The sequence below is a fragment of the Rana temporaria genome, chromosome 12 (genome assembly GCF_905171775.1).
Source record: "Rana temporaria chromosome 12, aRanTem1.1, whole genome shotgun sequence".
NCBI classification, from domain to species: domain Eukaryota; kingdom Metazoa; phylum Chordata; class Amphibia; order Anura; family Ranidae; genus Rana; species Rana temporaria.
The window spans coordinates 71,519,247-71,546,492 of record NC_053500.1 but is presented as its reverse complement, the minus strand read 5'-3'; the positions used below and the strand labels follow the sequence as shown (position 1 = coordinate 71,546,492).

Below are 27,246 nucleotides of genomic sequence, written 5' to 3'. Positions count from 1 at the left end.
TTCACTGGAGTGCCAGGCTGAGGAGGGGCAGGAGTGGCTGGCTCTGACTTTCAGCAGCATGCTGACAATCAGGTATCTGGGTGGATCCCGACAATATGGTATTCTAATATTCTATGGAATTTGAATAATATTCTGGGTCACAGTAGGGCATAATAAGTGCACTCTTGAGTGGCAGGAGAGAAATACGACCAAAAAAAAAGCTTTCCACATACTTTTTCTTTATGCCAAAGCCTCCAAGAATCTGTGATCCCAAACAGATATATTCAGATTAAACCCCAACAGAATGTATGGTATCGGATGTGGAGGACACAAAATGTGATTATGGTCCGTCCATACCAAGCAATAGCTGCTTTACAGAAAGCATTTCTGTCATATGATGCAAAAATTAACACGAGTTTTATGTACAGTCAAGGGAAAAAGTACGTACCCCAACACAAAAAATGGCATATACTTAAAGCACAAGAAAACTTTGCCTTTCTGATCATGTATTCAATGTAAAAATGAATCAAATAAGGCTACAGTCACACCTGCGCACATGGGCCCAATACCCCAGTGGCAGTTGCCAGTGACTAACTGCGGCTCCCGCAGCCAATCATAGCCGCTCACATGTGATCACTCATGCAGTACTTACCTGTGATCGTCTCTGAACACGCACAGTCCAATCGCTGGGATTCTCGCATGTAATCAGTGTCAGGCTCATTCCCAGGTGTGAACATAGCCCAATGGTGCACACTAGTGTACTCAGAAGCTCATATTGCCCCCTTTGTATGAAATGGCTTCTTGGAGTTGTATTACATAGTTACACACTATTCACCGACAATTTTGCCCCAAAATGTAATGAATAAGGTGAAGCTCTGCTGACTTTTAGTCACATGCAAACAAAAAATTCATTTTTTTGTTTTAAATTTTCCATACACGTGATTGAGTATTCCATGCAAAGTGATACTTCATCACAGAACTCTTGGGCAACTTCCCTTGCATAATGTAACCAATTTGTCTTTAGTAAAAGAACTTCTTAGACTTTAGTGAAATGTTTCACCACTCCTCCATGCCAAATTCCTTCAGTTACAAGATGTTTGTTTTTTTATGTATCCCAGGAACTACCCATATTAACAACCCCATTGCAATGTGGAAGGTTTCTCCATTATTATTATTTTTTGCCATTTCTTGGTGTCTTGCTTGTGTCCTTCAGATCTTTTTGTCGAAACAACCATAATGGGCAGCACAGTGGTGTAGTGGATAGCACTTTCACCTAGCAGCAAAAAGAACCGCTGGTTCGAATGTTGACCATGACACCATCTGCCTGGAGTTCTCCCTGTGCCTGTGTGGGTTTCCTCCAATTAGGTTAATCGGATCCTGTCTAAATTGGCCCTAGTATATGTATGAGTGTGTGTTAGGAACCTTAGAGTGTAAGCTCCTTGAGGGTAGGGACTGATGTGAATGTACAATGTATATGTAAAGCGCTGCGTAAATTGACAGCGCTACACAAGTACCTGAAATAATAATAATATTGGTTAAGCTTAAACTTTTGGAAAAACGGCCTCACATTCTCAATAAAGAGGAACTGCAGTCTGCTCACATAATTTGAAATAAAAACATCTTTGCCATTCTGAAGCTTCCCTCCAACCACTTTGCATATTATTATAGATGTACTGTGATTCTGTACTTGCCAAATATGCTGCAGTCTGTCTGAAACAATTTTAACTGTGGGCAGCTGAAGCGGCCGCCTGTTCACTTCCTGAATTTACACAGGAGGCACACCTTCAGCTCTGCAGCTCTAATTGACCCTCTTATGACTCATCCCTCCTCCCTTCCTGGCAAACTCTCACCAGAGTGAGAGAGAGAGAGCTGTGCATGATGTCATAAGCCTAGTTTTTTTTTTACCAGACAAGAAACTGGAAGTGGGCTGTATAAGGTATTTTCTGGCAGAACAAAACAAACTATACAAAGTTAAAACAAGGGCAGAAGATTTAATAGATGGTAAGATGGAAAAAATGACTGAAGTTCCGCTTTAAGCACACTTTGATACGATGTAGAATTCATACGTGACAAAGATTTCAAGCTCTCCATGCCTTGAAGCAGCAAAGCAACCCCAATCATAAAATTTCCAGCACCATGCTTCACAGTTGATATGACATCTCCTGAAATGCTGTTTGGTTTGTTCCACACATTTGTCTACTGCTATTGTGGTCATATAACTTTACCTTTGATTCATCAGTCCACAGCACGTTGTTCCACAAGGTCTTTGCTCTCAAAAAACAGCATTAGAGCATGACTACATTTTGTCATAGAACATATAGGCAAAGACTTTTTCTTGGCACACTTCCTATGCAGGTTAAATTGGTGCAATCTCTTTGGTGTGTGTGCTTTCGACACTAACTGTTGCAAGATTTACCTGCTGCAAGAGATACCTGCAATTACATTTTGGGGTTGTTGGAGACTACTTTTAGCATCAGCCAGCTCTTGGGCCATATTTACTGGACTAGCCAGTCCTGATTAAAATTAGCCATCATTTTAAATAAAAATCACTTATGGATATTTTTCTTACATTGTTTTTCTTATTAATTTCAGTTTCTAATTACAGCTGAAATATTTTGGCAATCTTTAAACTTATTTAAGACATCTAGTCATCCAGTGAGAATGAATACACTACGTCAGCGCGGTGTCGTTTATTCAAATATGTTGAAAAAGTCAAAGTCAAATTTTAATGGTGTGTGTGATTACCTTTTCATATGTCAGAATGTGGCAAATACACACAAAGCATGATGTCTGCAGACTAGGTGTGTGTGTGTGTGAGACTAACACAATTTACGCAACTATGAACAGAAGGATTTCCATGCTGCAAAATGTTGCCTGAGAGATTATCATAAACAAGCTTGCAGTATAACACGACACAAATACATTGCAATAAAGGACAAGGTCAACAAAACCATCAGGGAAGCATTGTACATACTTGTTAATTGGCCCGTTTGTGAAAACTTCACTCTATAGCAGAGCTCCCCGCACCACCTTGAATCCACTGGGTGTAAAACAGCATGCCCCCCTCTAGCCATGGTGGTTTCTTCCGATGACCCCTATGTCACTAATGTGTCCTGCTTTTTCTAGGGGTCAGCAGAAGGAACCACAGCCACTTGCAGGGAAACTAGCTATTCCACCAACATGAGGAGTCGATTTGGAAGAGTTTTAGAAGCTTAACTACAAAGGGAAGTTGATCAAATGGGCTGAGAGATTTTTTCCTTTAGCCCTGCCACTATTCTGGCCTAAGCCAGAATGATGCGTACTTGGTCCTTCAGCCTCCTGGGACACTTAACATTCAATCTCCAATGAGGCTGTATAAGCGGGCACACAGATTGGGTGACTAAAAGGCAGGTCCAGCACATCATCAGTAGCTGTCTGACTGTACCCGAAAGAGACAGGCAGAGGACCAAGATGGCGGCACAGCCCTGGTGCATATCACCTGAGCAGCCAATCACAGTGCACAAAGCAACATAGGTAATCACTGGCTGTGCAGAGAGCTGTGAAAAGCTGTGGCCGCTGGTGACCTGTCATTATAGTGAATGGGGCCGGGGCGGCTGTACCAAACTGCTCAGAGATGCAGCAGGAATCAGAAGATACCTGCCGCTATAATTCACAATAGCCTAATTTACCAGTATAAATGTGGCATTCCTTTTTACTGCTGTGTGGAATGAAGCGAATAACGATCAGCTTAAAAGTCTCTATACAAAACAACCAGCAGTAGTTTGTAAACTACAGTGTTTGAGTGGATGCTAAGAGACCATATCCAAGAATTTGCTGATGAAAACCGTATCATTGGCAGTAATAAGCTTAGGTTTACGAAAGGTTTCTCTTGCCAAACCAACCTATTAACCTTCTACGAGGAAGTGAGCTGCCATCTGGACAATGGTAGGCCAGTGGATGTGGTGTATCTGGATTTAGCAAAAAGCATTTTTTTCAGTCCCACACAATCGCTTAATCTACAAGCTAAGGTCTGTGGGCATGGACCATAGGGTAGGTGTCTGGATAGAAAACTGGCTATGGGGGCGTGTCCAAAGGGTTGTGATAAATAACGTACTCAGAATGGTCAGAGTGTTTAGTAGGGTACCCCAAGGCTCTGTCCTGGGACCAATTCTGTTTAATTTATTTATAAATGATATAGAGGATGGGACAAATAGCTCGATCTCTGTTTGCTAACACAAAAATATGTAGGGCAATAACACAGCAGGATATAGAAACTTTACAAGAGGACCTGAATAAATTATTGGAATGGGCTAATGGCAAATTAAGTTTAACATTGGTAAATGTAAGGTAATGCACTTGGGGGGTAAAAATATAAACGTAAGTTACTCTTTAGGGGGAGAGCCCCAAGGGACTTCCAGGATGGAGAAGGAATCTAGGGGTCCTAGTAGAAGACAGACTGAGCAATAGCATGCCACGTCAAGCAACAGCTACCAAAGTCATCAGAGCATTAGCATGCATTAAAAAAGGAATTTACTCCAGAGATAAAACAATTCTTCTGCTACTTTCTAAAAAATATGGTTTGGTCGCATCTGGAGTATGCTGTCTAGTTCTGGTCACTAAACCTCAGAAAGTATGTGCTGGAGCTGGAGAGAGTCCAGAGAAGGGCAACTAAATTAATATGGGGACTAAAGGATCTCAATTATGAGGAAGGACTACAAGCACTAAATGTGTTCTGCCTGGAGAAGAAACGCTTGAGAGGAGATTTGATAGCGATATACAAATATCTCTACGGTGATCCCAGCGTAAGTATGAACCCTTTCAGTCCCAGGGAGTCTAAGAGGACACAGGACCACACAATGAGACTGGAAGAGAAGCAGCGTAACCTTGAGATGCATAGGTTTTTTTTTCACTGTCAGGGCAGTAAGGATGTGGAACTTTCTTCCACAATTAGTGGTGTCAGCACGAAGTACGGATAGTTTTAAAAGACTCTTAGACGTGCATCTGAGCGAAAACAATATAAGAGGATACAGAAAATTATTTTCTACATACACACCTACAAATGTTGAACTGGGTGGACTATTGTTTTTATTCAACCTTACCAACTACAGTGCCTTGCAAAGTATTCACCCCCCCCCCCCCTTGGCTTTTTACCTATTTTGTTACATTACAGCTAGGGTTGTCCCGATACCGATACTAGTATCGGTATCGGGACCGATTCCGAGTTTTTTCGGCGGTACTCAGACGCCGATACCCCGCCCCGATACACAAATAGAATACTTGACACCCCCCCCCCCCCCCCGCCGACCGCCGCAATCGAAGCCGCAATCCGCCGCCGCGATCCGCCGCCGTTACGCCGCATCCCCGCTACCGCCGACTGTGTAATACGGGCGGGAACATTACAGCTTTGAATCGCTGTAATGATTTGCGCATAGACACTCCCCCTTGCTCGGGTGAACTGTCCAATCCCGAGCAAGGGGGAGTGTCTATACGCAGCGCAGGGCCAATCATTACAGCGATTCAAAGCTGTAACGTTCCCGGCGTATTACACAGTCGGCGGCAGCGGGGATGCAGGTAAGTGGAACATGGCTGCATGGGGGGAGACGATGGCTGCATGGGGGGAGACGATGGCTGCATGGGGGGAGACGATGGCTGCATGGGGGCAGACTATGGCTGCATGGGGGGAGACTATGGCTGCATGGGGGGAGACTATGGCTGCATGGGGGGAGACTATGGCTGCATGGGGGGAGACTATGGCTGCATGGGGGGAGACTATGGCTGCATGGGGGGAGACGATGGCTGCATGGGGGGAGACGATGGCTGCATGGGGGGAGACGATGGCTGCATGGGGGGGAGACATGGCTGCATGGGGGGGGAGACATGGCTGCATGGGGGGGATACATGGCTGCATGGGGGGGATACATGGCTGCATGGGGGGATACATGGCTGCATGGGGGGATACATGGCTGCATGGGGGGATACATGACTGCATGGGGGGATACATGACTGCATGGGGGGAGACATGACTGCATGGGGGGGAGACATGGCTGGATGGGGGGGAGACATGGCTGGATGGGGGGATACATGGCTGGATGGGGGGGATACATGGCTGGATGGGGGGATACATGGCTGGATGGGGGGGGATACATGGCTGGATGGGGGGGATACATGGCTGGATGGGGGGGATACATGGCTGGGTGGGGGGGAGACATGGCTGGGTGGGGGGAGACATGGCTGGATGGGGGGAGACATGAATGGATGGGGGGAGACATGAATGGATGGGGGGAGACATGAATGGATGGGGGGAGACATGAATGGATGGGGGGATACATGAATGGATGGGGGGGAGACATGGCTGGATGGGGGGGAGACATGGCTGGATGGGGGGAGACATGGCTGCATGGGGGGGAGACATGGCTGCATGGGGGGGAGACATGGCTGCATGGGGGGAGACAATGGCTGGATGGGGGGAGACATGAATGGATGGGGGGGATACATGGCTGGATGAGGGGGATACATGGCTGGATGAGGGGGATACATGGCTGGATGGGGGGGATACATGGCTGGATGGGGGGATACATGGCTGCATCTGTGGGGGGACATGGCTGCATCTGTGGGGGGACATGGCTGCATCTGTGGGGGGACATGGCTGCATCTGTGGGGGGACATGGCTGCATCTGTGGGGGGACATGGCTGCATCTGTGGGGGGACATGGCTGCATCTGTGGGGGGACATGGCTGCATCTGTGGGGGGACATGGCTGCATTTGGGGACACATTTTAAAAAAGTATCGGTATTCGGTATCGGCGACTACTTGAAAAAAAGTATCGGTACTTGTACTCAGTTCTAAAAAAGTGGTATCGGGACAACCCTAATTACAGCCTTTAGTTCAATGTTTTTTTAATCTGAATTATATGTGATGGATCAGAACACAATAGTCTAAGTTGAAGTAAAATTTGAAAAATATATACATAAAACTATTTTTAAGAAAAAAAAAACGCATAATTGGCAAGTGCGTATGTATTTACCTCCTTTTGTTATGAAGCCAATAAAAAGCTCTGATGCAACCAATTACCTTCAGAAGTCATAATTAGTGATGTCCATCTAAGTGTCACATGATCGGTCATTACATATACACACCTTTATGAAAGGCCCCAGAGGCTGCAACACCTAAGCAAGAGGCACCACTAAGTACAAATCAGGGTTAAAGGGTCACTAAAGGAAAGGATTTTGCTGAAATGACTGTTTACAGGGTATAGAGACATAAAAGTTACCTGATTCCTTTTAAAAATGATTACAAATAGATAAAAAATCAATCATATAATGTGCCTGTAGGTTAGTTTCACTTTTAAACTGTTTTCATGTTCCTGCGAACTAGAGAGACACACAGAACAAAAACAAACAAATCCAGGGCAGTGTTTTGTTTTTAAAATGAATCTGATTGGTTCTGTTAAGTTTTAGACACACAGTAATGACAGCTTAGACGTACAGTGAAAAGCTCCCAGTAGGATGATTATAAGGAAAAAGACAACCAGGAAGTGTGGAGATCACAGCAGAATTACAACCACTTCAAAGCAAAAGCGAACAATAAGGACATGAAACCAGTACTGCAGTAAGGTAAAGGAAGCTATTTAGCTAAAAAAAAAAAATTCCTTTAGTGATCCTTTAAGTTATAAAAAAAATCCAAATCTTTGATGATCTCTAGGAGCACCATCAAATCTATCATAACCAAATGGAAAGAACTTGGCACAACTGAAAACCTGCCAAGAGACGGCTGCACACCAAAACTCACAGACCGGGCAAGGAGGGCATTAATCAGAGAGGCAGCACAGAGACCTAAGGTAGGAGAGACCTGAAGAAGAGGTCCTATTAAGACGCCTCGAAACGTTAAAACGTTGGGTTATCCGTCTTCACCCTATAAACAGAACTGGGCTCTGCATTATCTTTTTTGTCTGTTTATGTGTTGTCAGTGTTCTCAACATAATAATTGAAAATAACTTCCCCTTTATAGTGCCGTTGTACGTGGTTTACGTGACCGCGTTCTGACACGATCGTTTTTTTAACCAATGGTGTGTAGGCGTGACTGACCATCAGTCAGCTTCATCGGTTAACCGATGAAAACGGTCCATCAGACCGTTTTCATCGGATGGAACGGTTGTGTGTACAGGGCATTAAAGATTGCTGTTCACAAGTGCAAACCATCCAACTTGAAAGAGCTGGAGCAGTTTTGCAAGGAGGAATGGGCAAAAATCCCAGTGGTAAGATGTGGGAGCCGTGATAGCCACAAAATGTGGCTCTACAAAGTATTGACTTTAGGGGGGTGAATAGTTATGCACCATTTGTTGTTTGCTTCACAATAAAAAAAATATCTTCAAAGTTGTGGGCATGTTCTGTAAATTAAATAAACAATCCATGTTAATTCCAGGTTGTGAGGCAACAAAACATGAAAAATGCCAAGGGGAGTGAATACTTTTGCAAGCCACTGTATTCTTCTACATTATCATTGCATTTTGTCACAAAGCACTTTGGCACTTTATTATTATTTTAGTATTGTTTGTTTTCTATTACACTCATTTATATAGGTCTCATCAATGAGCACTAGTTTAGCATGGCATTTATACACTTACTTAAATGGTAGTCAATCAGGGTTCAGATTTATGTTAAAGGGTACCCTCTTTTCTAACGGAAAAAAAAAAGAAACCCCTGCTTATGCTTTGTGTACTTTAACAAATGTTTGCCACACTCTTGAGCATGAAATAAAGCTGCAACGTTATAAGTAGGCTTCAATGGGGTAAAAGGACCCTCTATACTGTACTAGATATAGCGGTTCCAAGCAAAGGCAAACCAGAGTGGCAAAAGGACTTGAACACATTAAGATATCAGCATGTTCTAATTCCATAATTGGATGTACAAGAAAAGGAGAAAAGAATGCAATTTATCTTTCCTTTGCTTGGGATCAAATCAGACTTTTTTTTCACACCTGTCACAATCTACAACTAGTTAACTCACAATGATAATTAAAATCAGACACCCATGGACCACTGGCTACCCAAGCATACCTTTTTCCTCTTGACTAACTTATATTAGAACCATAACTATGATGGATGGTCTTTCGTAAGAATAATAATAAAAAAAAAACAACGTGCAGAGGGGTTATCAATCAACGCTGATAATAGGTGGTGTAGAAATATGCATAAGGGATTCTAAGTACCCTGCAGTAGACATACATAGATTTCTGACGACTGTATGTAATTTAAAAAAATAGTTGCAGTGACTGCATACAACAGAACAACCTCCCCTGCATATGTAGCAGTGTTGGGACAAACCATTTACAATGATCAGCTTTTTATGTATTCATATAAAACCTTTATTCTAAAAAGGAAAAAGAACTTGCTGTAACTGCTTGTGTAATTGCAGTGTAAACTGGAATTTGGCAAAAATGTGTTAGTGTATCTAAATCTGCTGGTACATCTAGGCCGTCAATGCGGCTGTCCAAAGGTGTCTGTTGCTCCTTCATCCAGTTTAAAAATGTTCTCAAGGACCTCGTGGACATACCACGGAAATACTGTATACTCATCAGCGTGGGTTCCAATATCGTCTTTACCCCCGCAGCAAGTTTTCTACATTTACAATAAGTATTCTCCTGTGGATCAACCACTTTGGCCTTGTTTTTCATATATGTGTATTTCTATCTATTTTGTGATGCATCATGTGTATATGTGATATATTGTGAAATATTAAAATTAGTTATATTTTTTATGTGCCTATAAAAGTCAATTTTTTTCCAAAACTCTTCCAATTACTAGGATGTGGCACTTTGTTAACTAGGGTGTAGATTACCACCCAAGGGCAATTGTAATCAATAATCAAGCTCCTTTATCCAGAGGGGGGGGGCACTCAAATACAGGAGGTGTGCTACTGGCCAGATCACCAGGTGAAATCAAAGGGGGAAAAAAGCCTAAAAAATTGAAATGAAAGAAAAAAAATTCAGCCACCAGATCTAATGATTGGTAAGGGGCAATATATTACATATCTGGTTTTGTGTATAATACCACTTTAAGCTTGAAATCCCATTTAAATGGAATATAAAGTGTATAATGTACTTGCAGTGAGTACACAAGTGGAGTAATTATAGCAACTACGTTAAAGTAATTGTTGAAATAATAATTTCATATATAAACTAAAGATTGCAATCACATTTAGATACATTCGATTTCAGAGTTGACACCAAGCATACAAAAAAAAAAAAATCTTGCAACATTCTGCTCTGAATAGAAAAGGGTTAACCTCTCACTTCAAGGCGGTTGTTGTTGCCAGAGGATACACAATGTCAGGATTCTTATTGTGCAATGTGTCTATTTAGAAGGAGAGCAGAAGGTGGGTGGAGGGGGGCATTAGATCCAGGGATACACAGAGTGGATTGCAGCAGCAACACAATGAATGTAATTCTCTGGTCTCAAATACTTACAAGTCCACAATCTAAGTGAATGGAAAACAAGGGAGCTGCGGTGGCTCAACGCGATTGGCACTGCGCTGACAAGCCATTCACCACTGCAGCTAGGGGTTCGGATCCCGGTCTCGGTTACATGTGAATTGAGTTTGGTGGTCTCAGCCCGGCTCCCGGTGGGTGTGCTATGCGAGGTAAGCCTGCGCTTAGTACGCCCACCCCCCTCCCACAAAAACCACCACACTTACACGCACTCGAAATTGGGTTAACATGCACGCACTTTGACCACGCGGTCTCTAAAAAGAGAGGCGAAGGACTAACGGGGCTGGTTGAGCGGGCTAGATCCTCTCACTCCCTTATAGGGAGTCCCTCTGCCCCGTTGGGTTTCAAAGCGGAGCAGGTAGGGCGGGCTGTGTGGGAGGACCCCCTCACACACCCACCATTGCCACCCGGGGCATGGAGAAAGGTGGCAGATTGCCTCTGGGGGAGGCCTGCCTACTCCCAACTCCTGCAGTCCGGCTGGTACTCTCTCGAGTACACGCATAAAATACACTTAAAAAAAAAAAAAAAGAATCAATTTAAAAAAGTGAATGGGAAACAAAACTTATTTTAGAGGGTACATTATTTTTCCTAGCTGCCAGGATCCCATAGGAAGTCAAAATTTCCTAAAGCAAAAATCCCATCTGGAGTGCCTCCAAGAGCTCCTGTCACTAAACTAAAGCAATGTCAAGTGCTGCTATTGTTAAACACAAGTGAACACGCTAGAAACAATGACGCAATGAATATCCAGGAGTATACTGCTAAACAGGTTCTACTGAACTGCACCCAGCAAAAGTCAGCTAGGGACAAACGCAAAGAGCCATGGCTGGCGGCTCAGAGGAGTAGGGGGCCTGACTTTTCCTTCATGCCAGGCAGCTACTGTATGACTATTAAAATGTATCTCAAGGTACAGGCATACCCCGCTTTAAGTACACTCACTTTACATACACTCGCGAGTAAGGACATACCCGCGAGTGTATGTAATGTGCCTTACAAGTACTGTACAGACATTTTGCAGCTGCAGTAGAAGGAGCTAAAGCTTCGAGAGCATAGCCTGCCCTGTTCCAGTGTGCCCCTGACACCCCCAATACAGCCCCTGAGACCTCAACTACAGCTCCTGACACCCCACTACACCCTAGAAGTGAAAAAAGATATTGTTTCACTTTAAGTACATTTTCGTTTTACATACATGCTCTGGTCCCATTGTGTACTTAAAAGTGGGGTATGCCTGTAAAGCCTTTTTTTATTATTATTTAAGTGGGAAAAGTTTAGAGCTTTTGTCAAGTTTCTCCTGCTGTCCTTGTCACCTGTTTTGGGGACACCTGCCCAAGATGGGAACTCCCCTCAGTTTGGGAGATTTTATGCAATTTTCTGTTGTATTTCTGGGACAGGAATTAACCACTTCAAGACCAGGTCCATTTCTGACACTTGTTGTTTACAAGTTAAAATCTGATTTTATTTGCTAGAAAATTACTTGGAACCCCCAAACATTATATATATTTTCTTAGCAGAGAATAAAATGTCGGTCGTTGCAATATATTGTGTCACACGGTAATTGTGCAGCGTTCCTTTAAACTGAATTTTTTGGGGGAAAATACACCTCACTGAATGAACAAAAAATAAACAGTAAAGTTAGTCCAATTTTTTTGTATATTGTGAAAGATGATTATACGCCAAGTATATGGATTCCTAACATCATCACATGCCTGATTAGGGGTCCTGCGTGACTCCAAAACATTGCACTGTTCTTTTTTTTTTTCATTCAAATTTAAGTTTATTTTCAATAAAAGTACATACATTTGTACTATAACAGCAGTATACGATTCAGTAATACACAGAAAATAATAGATCCAATGCATTGCTTTACATAGAAGATGGTCTTGTCATAGAAACTAACTATCATATACAGCCATATCATATGCTATCACCATACAGTGAGAGTATAACAGATTGTAATAGCTAAAAAGAAAAGCTAGGTATAACCAATAATTTATAATTAAATAAATAAAAGGATATTTCCATATACTATATAATTCCTTAGGCTTATTGTTGTCACACAATAAAAAACCCCATGTGTGTACTGGGTCTAATTTCATGGAACGAATAAAGGACAGGATTTCTGGATAACAATGACCTCTCTGACACCCCCACTGGGAACTGTCTGTGTCCAAGAGGTTAAGCAAACCTTTCAATCCCCCTTCCCTCCCTCCAATAATTATCACCAATACCCACCAGTATCTGTAAATATATATTTTCAAAACCCTTAACATACCTAACATCCCCAAAAATTTGGTGGAATCTTTTGATAACCTAAACATAGGCTAATACAAATGTTTATATATATCTTTTTTTTTTTTTTTTTTCTAAACATAACACTCTGAGAATGAGAAATAACAAGGATGTTATCCTCGTGTAAAAAACAAAATTATCAAATCAAAGAACAATCAATGAAAAGAAGAGAAAAAGAGAATAAAAAAAAATAAATAAAAAAAAAGAAGATCAGGGGAAAGTAAAAAGAAAAAGAGATGGCAGCCTGCCTGCCAACGAACAACATCGTTCTAAGGATATAAATATCACCACAGCCTTTATGGGATAAAAGATATTCCCATAAATTTCATCCATGGTTCCCATATTTCATGGAAAAGAGTAGACATATCCAACATGGAACAGACCCTCTTTTCTTGTTCCATAATCCATGTAACCTTTTGTTTCATATACCGGATGGAGACAGTAGATTTTTTCCACGCAGCTGCAATTGTGATCCTGGCACCTGTCAGAATGTATAGGATGAGTTTTCTAGTAACCTTGGAGGTTTGGGGTAACATCCCGTGAAGTAAAGCGATAGTGGGGGATTGATGCAAATTACAGCCTGTGACACGTCTTATTATGTTGAACACCTTATTCCAGTATCCACGTATTTTGGGACATTCCCACCATATATGTACCATAGACCCCAATCCCTGACAACCTCTGAAGCAAAGGGGCGAAGTTGACGGATACATGGAAGCCAGTTTAACGGGAACTAAATACCACCTAGTATAAATTTTTACATTAGCCTCTACAAGGGATATATTCACATATCCTTTAATGGATCTAGTATAATTACTACACCAGTCAGATAAATCCCAGTTGTTATTAAGTTCCCTTTCCCAGGCCAGCATATGAGGTAATTTGGTGCAGTTATTAGCAAGCGATTGATATATGATTGAAATATTCCCCTTCCTGATCAAACCCTGATCACAATTACTTTCATAAGGTGTCAATAGTCCAGAGATCGAGCCACTATCCCATAGGCTTTGTGCATAGTCATGTAGTTGAGAAAATCTTAATTTTTCTGAGACAGGAAGACCTAGCTTGTCAATGAAGTGTTGTTCAGGAAGTGGACCCGAGCGCGAAAAAAAACGGCCTATACGATACAACCCTTTGTCATGCCACCATTTGAACGAATCTACTTCAATTTTAGAAACAAAGAGTGGGTCTAGAAAAACACTCGATAAAGGTCTGCCTTTAGAAATTAGAGAGGGATTATTTTTAAGTGAATCCCATAAAACAAAGGTTTGAGAAAGAGTCGGAGATAAAATAGAAGGCCTATTCTTGGTAGGACTCCACATTAACTCCTCTATCGTTAGATTCGGGGTTGCCTGCTCTTCTATATCTAACCAGTCAGGGCGTTCATGTTTAAGAAAAGTTTCCGATAACTGTGCCAATCTTGCTGATTGATAGTACCATAATAAGTTGGGTACCCCCAGACCCCCCTGTTCAGGCAAGTTATAGAGAGTGCGAGATGGAAGGCGTGGACCCTTATTGTTCCAAATAAACTTGATAATCTTTCCTTGAAAGGATTTTAGATGACTTTTAATTATCGGTATGGGTAATGATCTAAAAAGATACAAAAGCCTAGGGAGAAGAGTCATCTTAACCGAGTTAATTCTACCAATCCAACCTATATTCTGAGTCCCCCAATCTCTCAAATCTTTCTCAAGTTTTCTATACATAGGTGGATAATTGGCCAAATACAAGTTTTGGATGTTGGGGGTCAAATAGATACCTAGGTATTTGATATAAGAGGTGTCCCATTTGAATCCATAATTTTCCTTCAGTAGAGAAACCGTGGATTCAGAGAGAGAAACATTGAGGGCCCTAGACTTGGCCATATTCACAGTTAGACCTGAAACCATAGAAAATTTGTCTAAAAGAGAATATAATTCCGGTAGGGATGTATCTGGAGCGGTCAAAAACAGTAAAAGGTCATCTGCAAATAAGGCACATTTATGCTCCATTTTGGCACATCTAACTCCCCTGATGTTTGTGTTCTCACGAATAGCTATAGCCAAGGATTCCATAACTATTGCAAACACCAGGGGAGACAGAGGACAACCCTGCCTAGTACCCCTATGAATCTCAATAGGTTCCGAAAAAATACCCTGAAAGCGTATATTAGCTTTAGGATGAGAGTAAAGTGCAGATAAGACTCCAAGAAATTTCGTGCCAAACCCCCAACGTTTCATCACTTCTAACATGAATGGCCATGATACTGAGTCAAATGCTTTCTGTAGATCAATAGAAAGAAGCATTCCCCTTTGATTAGTATCACCAGTCCAACCCGAGTTCAAAATGGAGATCAGATCCACAGCCCTCCTAACCTGATCAGGACCTTGCCTTCCAGCGATGAAGCCTACTTGATCTTTACTAACATACTGGCCAATGAAAGAGGACATTCTATTGGCCATTACCTTAGTGAGTATCTTAAGATCGTTGTTAATGAGGGATATAGGTCTATAGTTTTCCACCAGGCTATGGTCTTTTTCTGGCTTTGGGATAACCGAAATATAAGCTAAATTAAGTTGCCTGTCTATGGGAACTCCACCGGTCATGTGGTTGAAAAATTTAACCATGTAAGGTGTCAAAATGCTCGAATATGTTTTATAATAAGCACTTGAAAACCCATCAGGGCCCGGGGCTTTATCTAATTTTAGGTTTTTAATTACTAACAACACTTCTTCAGCTGATATGGGAGACTCCATCATTTCTCTATGTATTTCGGTCAATTGAGGTAGATTCAAATTGTCCAGAAAATCATCCATTCCCTCTGAAGAAGAATCATCAGTGGATGCATAAAGCTTAGAAAAAAAATCATGAAAGGCCTCCATTATCTTCCTAGGATTCAGGGTAAGAGAACCATCAGTCATCCTTATTTTAGGGAGAGACCGTGATTGAAATCTAGGTGAGAGTTTATGAGCTAGCATCGGGCCTATTTTATCTTTAAATTTATAAAAATTAGCTCCAGTCCATTTCATATCTTCCCCAGCTTTAGTGGTAAGTACCAAGTTTAGGGCAGATCTAGCTGCATCAAGTGCCTGAGTAGGAAAGTTAAGAGGATCAGATTTATGTTTTTTACGGAGCTCTAGATAGTTGTTTTCCAGCTTCCTTATGTCTATGTTTCTTTGTTTCTTGAGGCCAGCGGCCACTTGTATAATTTTGCCTCTGATAGAAGCCTTGTGGGCAGCCCACAGAGTTTCAGGGGACACATCTCCTGTATCATTATGCTTAAAGTATTCTAGAAGAGATCGCTCAATATCCTTCATTAGGACAGGGTCCTTCAAAATAGACTTATTTAGTGTCCAATGAGACACTTTAGGAGAAGTGTCCTCTCTCCTCAGTGACAATAGAACCATCGAGTGATCTGACCAAGAAACATCAACTATATGAGACTTAATGGCAGCTGGGACGTGATGGTTAGAGATTAATATATGATCTATACGCGAATAAGAGTGGTGAGGGTTAGAGTAGTGAGTATAGTCCTTAATTTTGGGGTTCATCTCCCTCCAGATGTCAGTTAATCTAGACTGATGTAGAATGCGTGCTACTTGTAGACTAAGTTTAGTCGGTCTGACGATTCCCTTGACAGAAGGTTTGGACTTATCCAATCCCGTGTCAAAAGCTAGGTTAGAGTCTCCACCCATAAGAATGATCCCCTCCATAAATGGTCGGAGGGTATCAAGCATCTGTGAGAAAAACTTTTTCTGACCTCTGTTAGGAGCATAATAAGAAATAAATGTGTATAGTCTGCCATCAAGGGTACCTTGTAACAATAGAAACCTACCTTCCGGATCTCCAAATTCTTTAGTCAGGTTAAAATTACAATACCTAGAAAACAAGATGGCCACACCCTTAGTTTTGTTTTCTGCTTTAGCTAGGTAAAACAATGGAAAGTGGGCATGCATAAAGGAAGGGTTGTATCGTTTAGGAAAGTGGGTTTCTTGAAGGAAAACCACATCTACACGGAGAGACTTGTATACTTGAAAGGCTTTGCGCCTCTTAACAGGAGAATTCAACCCCTGAGTGTTGTGAGTAACAACACTAAGGGGTTTAGATACATCATTCGATCCAGCCATAAGTCTTGTCGACATCTATGAACATGCGGGACCGTACAGATATCATCAATAGTCTCGCAAATACGAACAATGGCAGGCAGGCTGAAGAAACGAAGAGAGTATGAAGAAGAAAGAAAAAGAAATGAAAAGGAGAGATAAAAAGAGAAAAATAAAAAAACATATAGCACAATAAACTATTAGATCGTGCAAGGTCAATTCGTGACCCAGAATGGGGGAAGAGAATGATTCTCCTTCCCTCATTCAAACAAGAAATTTTTGCATAGTCCCAGAAAAGGACTATATTCTTACCCATTGGGTCGACAAAGTGTCGACACAAGAGGTAAGTTGAGGTTCAATACCTCACCGTCGTCAGTTGCCGACAGAATAAACATTACACCTTAAAACAAGTTTAAGAAAAAAGGCATGTGAATCATAGGATGACCCAAAAACAATAGGAGAATAATCTAAAGAAAAACGGCATTAATCTAGACATGTAATCCCGGAGTCTTCTTTTTTTTAAAAAGCATCCGGGATAAAAATCCATCTGAATTAAAGATTAAGAGATACGTCCTGGGTAAGTCTATTCAATATCAGGGTGCTTGGTCACCTCCAATTTTCCTGTACTTGACCTTGTTCCAAGGATTTTGAGTCGGACTAGTAGGTGTGTTCCTCTTGGCAGATGGAAGTTGAGGCGGATTAGTGTCCATGACAGGATCAAGAGATATAATTTTCAGATCAGACAGAAGTCGTTCACCTTCTTGGAAATTATGTATTATATGGTTTCTACCATTATAATTGAATTTTAAGGCGAAGGGGAAAGCCCATTTATACTTGATGTCTTTGTTGATGAGGGCAGACAATAACGGTTTCATTGCTCTTCTTTTCTGAATGGTATATGGTGAAATGTCAGAAAATATTTGTATATTAGTACCTTGGTATTGAAGATTCTCCTGTTGTCTGGACCGTTTCATAATGTCTTCTTTGGTGGAGAAATAATGAGGCTTGACCACCACATCCCTGGGCAAACCATCTCTTCTCAGTGGACCTAATGATCTATGAGCCCTATCAATTTCCAATTTTATATCAGGGGCAGATGGAAGGAGGATTCTCATAATGTCTCGTATTGCTGAATGAACGTCCCTAATGGACTCAGGAAGACCCCTAACTCTGAAGTTTTCTCTTCTTGACCTGTTTTCCAAATCGTCAATCTTAGCCTGAGCGGCCTCCAGTTGTTCTTGTAGGAAATGGATATGGTTATCATGTTGTTCAGTTTTAGAAACGTTAGTGTCCAATTTATGTTCTACAGAATCAATCCTGTTGCCAAGACATTGGAAGTCTGCCCTAATATCTTTAGTAATTTTCTCAGCCGTGTGAGCTAAACCCCTTTCCAGCATTTCAGAGATCCTGTTATAGAGATCAGTAACATTGAAAGAAACTTCTGGGGCAGTTTCAATGTTAGCAGTTACTTGTATAGGGTCATGTGAGGGAGACACCATAGGAATCCCTTGATCAGCCATTTTAGGTATTATTCCCTCCCTTACTACAGATGAAAATATAGCTGAAGTTGTAGTAGAACCTAAGGGAGGAGGCAATGAGGAGGGCATCAAATGAGATGAGATTTGTTCATTAAACTTCGGATCCACCACAGGCACCTGAGGACTTGTATGAGGAGTCCATATCAAAAAGACTCTCCTTGATAATTGAGTTCTTATTTTTTTTGCCCTGTTTCCCCTTCATATATAATAAGTGCTATAATGAATTTGTATCAGCAGGAGTTAAGTCGCACTATAATTTAGAATCAGCAGTTCACTCCTATAACTCCTATATAAGCTCCTATAGGTATAACAGTCCTATAACCATCATCATTCAGCGGGTGTTAATCATGTGATCAGTCCATACCTAGCTTTGAGCCTTTACAGTAAGTATTGTAAAAAGACTAGCACCATGAAAATGCCTCCAATTACGTATCATGTAGGTGTCATATTAGTGGATAGGTCTGCAGCTTTCGTCGACTAACATCAGACAGTGAGTAGGAACACCTCAGTAAGTTTCCATTGCAGGGATAATCATAGGATAATCCGATAATGTATAACACAGGCCCTGGGCACCGTGTCGAGTTGGTAACCAACCTCTGACTACTGTGATTAGTCTATTATTGCAGTCAGGAATCCAGTGTACAAAAAAAAAAAAAAAAAATTACTTCAGTTTAGAGAAGAAATAAATATATTAAAAATTCCAAATAGTGTGATACAATGGATTATGTAGGTTGCAAGATGTAACGGTGACCTGGGGATAACATCCATCTATATTCTATCAGTTCCTCGCATTAATGTCGCAGGAAAATGGTCACAAGTCACCACACACTGAGTTTTAGTCACTGAGGCGGATTATGAGAGAGAATTCCAAAAAATCGTACAGTCAGTTCTTATATTTAGGTAACTAGTTAACAAAGAAATACCTCAGCATAAGAAAGTCATCCAAAATGCTTCAAATAATATTAATAACAGGGCAGACCCTGTTTTCTCACACAGGCGTGAGGTAAAATGGATCCTGGGTGTTTATTAAGACCCTGAGGAGAAGGCCTTAAAAATAAAAAAAATGGGTTGCTTCCAGGCTCTTGCAAATATTTGTAATTAATACTGCTTAAACCCCCACACTGAGCTTTTAGGAACTGGAGGGTGATTTTATGAGGAAAGTTATCCAAAAGCCAGCAGCTTTTACCTCATAAAAAATTTTTTTTTTTATGTATGCTGCATTAAGTGCGTAGGCCACAAGATGGTGCTATCACCTCAATTGATGAGTGCATCAGAGGGCCTCCGTTAAGAAGACGGGTGTTTCCTTCAGTCACCGTTTGGATGGTTGCTCCGGGCACCCCTCTCAGAGCAGTATGTCGCTGGATAAGGAGGACGGGTGAATCGATCGGTCCGCTGTCCCCGCTGTACTCGATCGCGGTGTCGTCCGCAATTCACTAGGCCCCAAGATGGCGACGGAGCTCCTATGAGGGAGTAGGCCTCGAATCACCCCGGTGAGTGGGAAGACGTCCCAGGCAGCTCCATTGCACTGTTCTTATGATGTGATCATGCAATAACCAATCCGTTTGGACGCTACTACGTTGACCCATGCTGTGCTGGCAAATATCTCCCTTGCAGATAACCAACATGTCACGCTTTAAGCCTCATGCACACTGGACGTTAATATAACATTATAAAAACGCCAGTAACTTTGCAGTGAGTTTTTCAACATTTTTGCAATAGCGTTTTTAGAATTTATCAAAAACGTTAAAAAAATGCTCGCGAGTGAAGTTTTTGAGTGTTTATTGACAATTATCAGCGCTAGAGCGTTTTTACAACTGAAAAACGTGTCTCAGAACCCACTAGTTTATTTTTATTTTTTATTGCTCAAAAACGCCACTGCGTGTGCATGGACAACCACAATTAGCATTTTTTAAATGTATGTCCTTTCATCCTGCGTTTTTATAATATAAATTTGGTCACTTACTATTTTACAATCCGCCGCCGATCCGCATAGATATTCAAAAAAGATAGTTTATAAAACTATATCTACACCGTTGTCATTTTGCTTGTGGGCATTGTGAAGCCTACAGGCACTTACTTCCTGGAAGTCTTGGATGGGGAGTGATAATTGGACAGCGCACTGCATCCTGGGAAATGATGACACACATTTCCCAGGAGCATTAGAGGGAGATGTCAGAATCCTAGGTGGTTTCAAAGGCAGATTTCGTGGGACCGCATAGCAACAGGCATTTCCAGATGAGTAAAAAAAATATATATTTTTTAGTCGTAAGCTACAGTTTAAAGCAAAATAGTTTTTTTGATGGAACCTCCACTTTAATGACTGTAGAAAAAAACGTCTACAGCCAAAAACAGCTGCTGTAAAAATGTCCAGTGTGAGGTAAAGTTGCACTCGTGGAATGGTGACAAGCTACGACACATACAAATCTCCAAAGGCTAAGTTTTAAAAAGTTTTAAGGGTTATTTGTTTAAATTTACAGAGGAGGACTTTTTTACTAGAATTATTGCTCTCGTTCTAATGACGCGTACACACGGTCGTTTTTTTGTTTTGAAATAAAACAAAGTTTTTAAAAACGTCATTTAAAATGATCGTGTGTGGGCTCCACATCGTTTGTCTTCTAAAAAAACGACCAAAAAAAATTCGAACATGCTTCAATTTTTTATGTAGTTTTTCAAAATGTTGTTTTTTGTGTAAAAAAAAATGATCGTGTGTGGGCTAAAACGACGTTTAAAACGACGTTTTTAAACCCGCGCATGCTCAGAAGCAAGTTATGAAACGGGAGCTTGAATGGAACAGAGTGCCGTCGTACGTGTTGTACGTAACCGTGCTTTGCAAGAGCAATTTTAAAAAAACGATGGTGTGTGGACAACGTCGTTTTTAAAAATGAAGTTTGAAAAATGTCGTTTTTTTCATGATAAAACACAACGTTTTTTTCCAAGACAAAAAACGACCGTGTATAAGGATGCGAGAGCGATTTATGTATGCTTTTTCTTTGGCGTGCGAGTTTTTTTAAATTGCCGACTTTCGGCTGCCGAGTAAACCGTTTGTGACGTCGTGACCGCTTCCGGGTTACATCGGAGACCCGATCCAAGCCGATTCCGCCTTTGTTCGGGACTCTGGCCAGCCAGCTGGTCACTTGGGGAGACCTGGATGTCCCCTGCCGCTGCTTGTGATAACAGCCAAGCAGCTGCTTTATCCTGCTGAAAGTGGCCATCACCATCAAGGAATACCTCTTCCATGAAGCACTTGGTAAGCAACAATGTTTAGGTAGGTGGTAGTGGTACATGTCAAAATAACATCCACATGAATGACAGGACCCAAGTTTCCCAGCAGAACATTGCCCAAAACATCACACAGCCTTCTCTTGGCTTGCCTTCTTCCTATACTGCATTTTTGTGCCATTTAGTCACCCTTAATTAACGCTCTTCTGAAAAAAACTTTACATAGCCGTCATCAGCCCTAATTAACACATTTCCTCCTCTCAGCAATTTTTTTGCTTTTTTATTCCAATTATTGTTTATTCTCACCATTGTCACATAATTATTTTTTTAGCAGAATTGAAAACTTTGCAATACAGTATTGACAAAAGAAAGCCTAGGTTGTCCTCTCAGAAAAACAATCAATGGTCAAAAAAAAAAACAAAAAAAAAAAAACACTATTTTGAAAAAAAAAAAAATAAATGAATACTATTTTCTACTTTTTGCTATAATATAAAAAAAAATTCTTCATCGGTTTAGGCCAATATGTACTATTCTAAATTTTATTTTTATTTTTTTAACCAAAAATCGCAATAAGTGTATATTGATTGGTTTGTGTAAAAGTTATAGGCCCAGATTCTCGTAGAATCGCGCAAAACTCGGCGGGCGTAACGTATCTCATTTACGTTACGCCGCCGCAAGTTTTACAGGCAAGTGCTTTATTCACAAAGAACTTACCTGTAAAGTTGCGGCGGCGTAGCGTAAATCGCCCGGCGCAAGCACGCCTAATTCAAATTAGCTGGGTAGGGGGCGTGGAGCATTTAAATTAAGCGCGTTCCCGCGCCGAACGTACTGCGCATGCGCCGTCCGGAAAATATCCCAGCGTGCATTGCTCCAAATGACGTCATTGGTTTCGACGTGAACGTAAATGGCGTCCAGCCCCATTCACGGACGACTTACGCAAACGACGTAAATTTTTAAATTTCGACGCGAGAACGACGGCCATACTTAACATTGGTTGCCCCTCATATAGCAGGGGCAACTTTACGCCACGCAAACCTTACGTAAACGTCGTAACTTCACTGCGTCGACCGTGCGTACGTTCGGGAATTCGCGTATCTATCCAATTTGCATATTAGGCGACACCTAGCGACAAAAAAAAAAAATGCATTTAAGATCTGACAGCGTAAGAGCCTTACTAAGCCTGTCGGATCTGATGGATATCTATGCGTAACTGATTCTAAAAATCAGTCGCATAGATACGACGGCCCAGATTAGGACTTACGACGGCGTACATGGCGTTGCGCCGTCGTAAGCCCTTTGAAAATCTGGGCCATAGTGTCTAAAAAAATAGGGGATATATTTATGCCATTTCATATTTATTTTTTTTACTAATAATGGCGGTGATCAGAGATTTTCAGTGGGACTGCAACATTGCGGCAGACAGATCGGACACCTTTAAAGTGAACTATTGACATATATATAGCGATCAGAGCTAAAAATGGTCACCGATTACTGCATAAATGTCACTGGCAGGGAAGGGGTTAACACTAGGGGGTGATCAAGGGGTTATGTGTTTCCTAAGGAGGCATTTCTAACTGTGGGGGGGGAGTGGACTGAAAGGGAGTAAAGAGAGATCGCTGTTCCTGATCACTAGGAACAGCAGATCTCGCTTTACTTCCCAAGACAACAAAGGAGTGTCTCAAGAAGAAGGACATTAAGGTCCTAGGAGTGGCCTAGCCAGTCTCCAGACCTTGTCAATGTAAACAGTCAGATCACCGTTCTGGCTTTCTGAGGAACGATTGCGGGCTGCTGGAGGACATCGCGGCTGCTGGCGGACATCGCGGCTGCATGCATTGGCTCCGGCATCGCGCTTCCCATATAGCTCTTAAAGCAGCCGACATACACCTACAGCAGTTTTCACAACCGCAGTATAATGACGACGGCTAGTCAGGAAGTGGTTAATGAGTGAAATAAGTATTTGACCCCTTTGCAAAACATGAATTGGTACTTGGTAACAAAACCCTTGTTGGCAATCACAGAGGTCAGACGTTTCTTGTAGTCGGCCACCACGTTTGCAAACATCTCAGTAGTGATTTTGTCCCACTCCTCTTCTGCGCCCTCCACATATTTTCTATGGGTTTGAGATCTGGAGACTGGCTAGGCCACTCCAGGACCTTAATGTACTTCTTCTTGAGCCACTCCTTTGTTGTCTTGGCCATGTGCTCTGGGTCATTATCAAGCTGGAATAGCATTGACATTGTGGAATAACCCATTTTCAATGCTCTGGCTGAGGAAAGGAGGTTCTCACCCAAGATTTGATGGTACGTGGCCCTGTCCATTATCCCTTCGATGTGGTGAAGTTGCCCTGTCCCCTTAGCAGAAAAAAACCCCAAAGCATAAAGTTTCCACCTTCATGTTTGATGGTGGGGATGGTGTTTTCTAGGGGTCATAGGCAGCATTCCTCCTCCTCCTCAAACATGGCGAGTTGAGCTGATGCCAAAGAGTTTTTGGCCTCATCTGACCACAACACTTCCACCCAGTTCTCCTCTGAACCATTCAGGTGCTCATTAGCAAACTTCAGGTGGCCGGAATATGTGCTTTCTTGAGCAGGGGGAACCTGCAGGAGCTGCAGGATTTCAATTCTTCACGATGTAGTGTATTACCAATTGTTGTCTTGGTCCCAGCTGCAGACCAAGTGAGATTGACAGTTATTTTGTGTTTCTTCCATTTGCGAATAATTGCACCAACTGTTGTCACCCTCTCACCAAGCTGCTTGACGATGGTCTTGTAGCCCAGTCCAGCCTTGTGTAGGTTTACAAACTCGTCCCCGACATCCCTGGACAGCTCTCTGGTCTTGGCCATGGTGGAGAGTTTAAAATCTGATTGATTGCTTCTGTGGGCAGGTGTCTTTTATACAGGTAACATGCTGAGATTAGGAGCACTCCTTTCAGAAGACACCGAGAGTCAGAAATCATATTGAGCCTAGGTTCACACTGCTGCGAATTCAAAATCGCAGTAAAATGCGCGATTTTACCGCGATTTCGCCGCAATTTCGGCCGCAATTTAATGTAAATCGCGGCCCGAAATCGCAAAAAGTAGTACAGGAACTACTTTTTGAAATCGCAGATGCGGCGTCGCACTGATTAGGACAGTGCCATTGCCGACAATTGCTGCCGATTTGAGATGCGATTTGACATGTCAAATCGCATCTCAAATCGTTCCAAATCGTACCCAGTGTGAACCAGGGCTGATAGCTGATAGGGGGATCAAATACTTATTTCACTCATTAAAATGCAAATCAAGTTATAATTTTTGAAATGCATTTTTCTGGATATTTTTGTGGTTATTCTGTCTCTCACTGTTAAAATATACCTACCATTGAAATTATAGACTGGTTGTTTCTTTGTCAGGGGATCGTATCCTTTTTTCCCCCTCATTGTTAGTCTTTATTGAACATCAAATGTTTTTTTTATTATGCTTGTCAAAGATGATTGACACTAGCTTTGACTTTGTTCTGACGGCATCTGCATCCATTGCTCTTTTTTAAATTTACAGGTATTAGCAATTACATTTGATATTTTAGTACCGATTTATATTAAACTACGCTTTTTTGTGAGTTTCCTAGTGAATGTAAATGAATCAGCATACTATATCCCACCCCATAGAGTTTATAGCAATAGTAGGACATGGAGTAGGAGAGATAGGAGTGTCATTTACCACCATGTTTAGCAGTGTTTACAAGCTGTTACAGGCATTTGGCATTTCAAATGCCTCTGAACATCAGTCTGAACCCATTTATGGCGTTCCAAAAAAAGACTCTAAACTCAACTGCCCAGAAACTACTATAAACGACCCAGTGTACATGTACTGATAAGAGGAGAGTTCAGGGGCAGCTTACAAAAATGCCCAACTGCTCCTAAGGCTGGATTCACACCTATGCAGTTTTAGTGCTTTTTGCATTTTGCAGATTTGCACTACAGTCCATTTACCATGGTTTCCTACAAATCTGCAAAATTCAAAAAGCACAAAAAATGCATAGGTGTGAATCCAGCTTAAACGTCCATTTACCAGCCGCAGTGTACATGAGGCCTTGCCTGCAAACAAAGCTCTCGTCTTCCCCACTGGAGGCCGTATCCATCTTCGCTTGTCTTTCTTCTGTGTCCGTGGACTCAAGCTCTGTGGCTGGCCGGAGCCACGTAACGTCACTCCCACGCATGCGCACCGGAGCCCTTGGTCACAGAGCGCTTTCGGTGATGACGCAATTGGTGCAGTATACAGTAAATATCTCCTAAACGGTGCAAGTTTAGGAGATATTTATTATAGGCTTACTTATAGGTACAAACATTAGAGCAAAGTTTACTTCCTCTTTAAGAGCTTAGAAATTAACTGAAACCAGAGCATGCTCAGTAGATGGCAACAGCTGGTCTTCACAATCTCAGGCTGCAGTGAAGAGGGTAGGGACAGCTTAAATCATATTTCACTGTACACAAAACAAAAGCTTTAGCAGCTTTGTGAGTATGCACATTCTGCTATATTCCCCTGTTAGGTGAAGCTCCGTAGGCTTAGGCCCCTTTCAGACGTACTGATCCCGTGAGGATCCGTACCTTTCTTATGCGCTTGCTCAGTGGGGATCGCTCCATTGATCCCTGCTGAGCCAGCAGATGACAGGGCGGTCCCTGCACACTGTCAGATGTCCCTGCACCGCCCTGTCAGATCTCCGCTCTCCCCTATGGGGGGATCGGATGAACATGGACGTCTGTCCATGTTCACCCGATCTGCTCTGCAGGCGGATGGAAAAATAGGATTTTCCTCCATCTGCAGAATCGGAGCATAGCGGAAACTGAGGAGATCAGGTGTTTGCGGATGTTCATCCACTGACACCCGCTATCCCATAGGGATACATGTAAGTTCCTTTTTTCATCTGTAAACAGATGGATGAAAAAACGGACATACGGTCCGCATGTGGGAAAGAGGGGAAAGGGGGTGGGAGCACAAAGAAGACCCACCATAAAGATATGTACAACTGTAAAGCTTTAAACAATGATACCAACCTTTTCCAATATAGTGTCATATGAAAATGTCAATCCCAAGAGTAGTTTAACGGAATTGCAACAGAAAAAATGGATCACATGCATGTATATCAGCCATCTATTTAGTTGTTTGAATTCTTTATTTTCAACATAATGGCCTGATTTTATACCCATGTATGAAGGGGAATATTCAACTCTTTCCCAAGACTGATGCAAATGGAAAGGTGTTTTTTAAATATTTGAAATAAGCTTGTGTATAAGACCCCCAAGCATTACCCACAGCAGCAGAATCAAGGCCGAAACTGGCAATATAACCACCAGCAATCATCTGTATGCTGTACTGCCAGATGCTCTCCCAGCATTCAAGGTAATGAGCAGAGGGAGGCATTACAGCAGGGCAAGACAAACCAGTATGTCTCCTTTTTAAACAGACTGCAGGCTACTATTTGACATGTCAATGGCAGACACATTACTAATACAGATCTCCGCACATAAACAGTGTAAAAGTAGAACTAAAACCAAAACAGTTTTCATATTGGATATAGTAAAGGAGGATCGTAACCTCTGTCATCTTTTTTTTGCCATCTTTGGAGGCTTCATGTGAGGCAAGAGATTATCCTACTTTTAACACATCAGACTTTCTGCACATACCAAAGAATTGTGTGACCG

At 41.9% G+C, this 27,246-nt stretch overlaps 1 protein-coding gene across 1 annotated transcript in view; it reads right to left on the bottom strand.

The window, feature by feature from the left end:
* LOC120918206 (signal transducer and activator of transcription 5B) overlaps window positions 1-27,246 on the bottom strand; it is a 165,327-nt gene that overhangs the window by 81,153 nt on the left and 56,928 nt on the right. The window lies entirely within an intron of this gene.